This window comes from Aquarana catesbeiana, linkage group LG02 (assembly GCF_042186555.1).
Source record: "Aquarana catesbeiana isolate 2022-GZ linkage group LG02, ASM4218655v1, whole genome shotgun sequence".
Lineage (NCBI taxonomy): Eukaryota > Metazoa > Chordata > Amphibia > Anura > Ranidae > Aquarana > Aquarana catesbeiana.
In genome coordinates, this window is record NC_133325.1 from 582,493,566 (window position 1) to 582,495,677 (window position 2,112).

Below are 2,112 nucleotides of genomic sequence, written 5' to 3' on the forward strand. Positions count from 1 at the left end.
GCTAGCCTCAGATGTAACCAATGCTGCTGTAGTCCTTGAGGCCAACCACCTCAGTTCCTACGAGGTGCTGAGTAATGCTTTATATAGGGGTGTCAGGTCCCCGTATCCTCTCACACCCTCCATGAAGGCGGTGATCAGGGCTTGGCAATTGTTGATCTGTAAACTACAAAGGGACCCTGTATAAGAAAAAGGAAGGTGGGACTTTGAATGAGGCTATTGATTTGTGGGGGTGAGATAATTAGAAAGTATATTTAATTGGCATATTGAGTCTGACAATACATAATAATGATGCACATAGTAGAAAGGGTTTCATATGTATACACACACATACATACATGGTATTGACCTCATGAATACATTACATATACATATCAAAGGGACAGCATATAAAATTGACAAGAGATTTAATAGGGTAAAATGAATTATTGCAGATTCATATGTATACGCGTCATCTAAATGGCACTATGCAATGTAAACAATGGTAAAAAACACATGATCATTAGGCTGTAGATAATGAGTCTAAGTAGGTTCCTATCAGTAGGCATAAGAATGCATCCTATAAGCCTGACGTGTTTCGTGGATAATACCACTCTTCAGGGGCAGATGCATGCAACTCTAGAAGAAAACAACAAAACATGAGCAGACCAGTATGATCAAACAATATACCCCTCAATGGGGAGAATGTGTGCAAGAGAAAAGGGAGAGAGTTACTCATCCCTCTGAGTACTTACATCATGATAAGTCTGGAAAATGGGGGACTAGGAATCAGAGGCTGTCCAAATTGTCTGTACCAGGAGCTGTGGAAGGAGCCCGCAGTAGAGGGACCAGGTGCACAAAACATCATCCCCAAGAAAAAAGAACAAAAGGCAGAAATCCAGGTAGTGGTATGAGTGGTCTAAAAATATATATATTAGGTGTACTATAAATATTCTATATTGTGGGAAGTAGCTAGAGCCCAATGCCAAAGTGCAGGTGGACAAGTGAATGTGAGAAAAAAAAAAGGGAAAAAAGAAAAAGGAAAAAGAAGCAAGGAAAAAAGAAAAGGAAGAGAAAAGAAAAGAAAGAAGAGAGAAAAAAAAAGAAGAAAAAGAAAAAGGAAAAAGGGGGAAGAAAAAGAGAAAAGGAAAAAGAAGACCATGAGACAGATATAGATGACAAAATCAAAAGTGAGCATGTATGAGCATAAACAGGAAAAGAAAAACCATGTAATTACCTGTTTAGGATACAAAAGTAAGTGCCATGTAGTGTGCAGTGTGCACAGAGAGGTGCTGCACACACCCACGGGCTCCTCCCAACATCACACAGGTGCATCAAGAAAGGAAGAAAGGTGTCTACACCCGAGCAGTAGCCGCCGCCCATGAAGGCTGGGGACGCCCTCCTCCATATGGTGACACCAGATGGAAAAATTCTGACACACCAGGCACCAGGAAGCCCTATGGGGACATCGTGTGCATGGCATGGAAGTGTGATGCCGATTTGCAGTAGAGGCAGGCCCACCCAATCCCCCACATCACCCGATGCACAAATGGGGGGAGGGGGAAGGCACCAGCATCCCAAATCACAGCTCCCAGACAAAATACAAAAACAGGAACAGCACATCAAATCCCAGTCCCACAATAAACCAGCCCCACACAATTAGTACAATGCAAAGTGTGCAGGAATTCATGTCAATAGTGCCGTCATGGCCTGGGTGTATGGACCCCGTATTTGGTACATTGACACCCAGGACATAGGTAGCCCCGCACATGGACGTCAGGGGAACACTGCCAATCCAATAATCATAAAATTTTATATGCCGTCCCTTTGATATGTATATGTAATGTATTCATGAGGTCAATACCACGTATGTGTGTGTATACATAATAAACCTTTTCTACTATGTGCATCATTGTTATGTATTGTCAGACTCAATATGCCAATTAACCACTTCAGCCCCGGAAGGATTTACCCCCTTCCTGACCAGAACACTTTTTGCGATTCGGCACTGCGTCGATTTAACTGACAATTGCGCGGTCGTGCGACATGGCTCCAAAACAAAATTGACGTCCTTTTTTTCCCACAAATAGAGCTTTCTTTTGGTGGTATTTGATCACCTCTGCGATTTTTATTTTT

General features: G+C 42.4%; 1 long non-coding RNA gene across 1 annotated transcript; it reads right to left on the reverse strand.

Annotated features, from left to right (window-relative positions):
• Positions 1 to 387: 387 nt before the first annotated feature.
• Positions 388 to 1,319, reverse strand: LOC141130029 (uncharacterized). The gene is made up of 3 exons (XR_012241954.1): positions 1,214 to 1,319; positions 732 to 895; positions 388 to 615 (listed from the first exon to the last, which is right to left on the reverse strand). It is a non-coding gene; the product is annotated as an uncharacterized lncRNA (long non-coding RNA).
• Between the last annotated feature and the right edge of the window lie 793 nt (positions 1,320 to 2,112).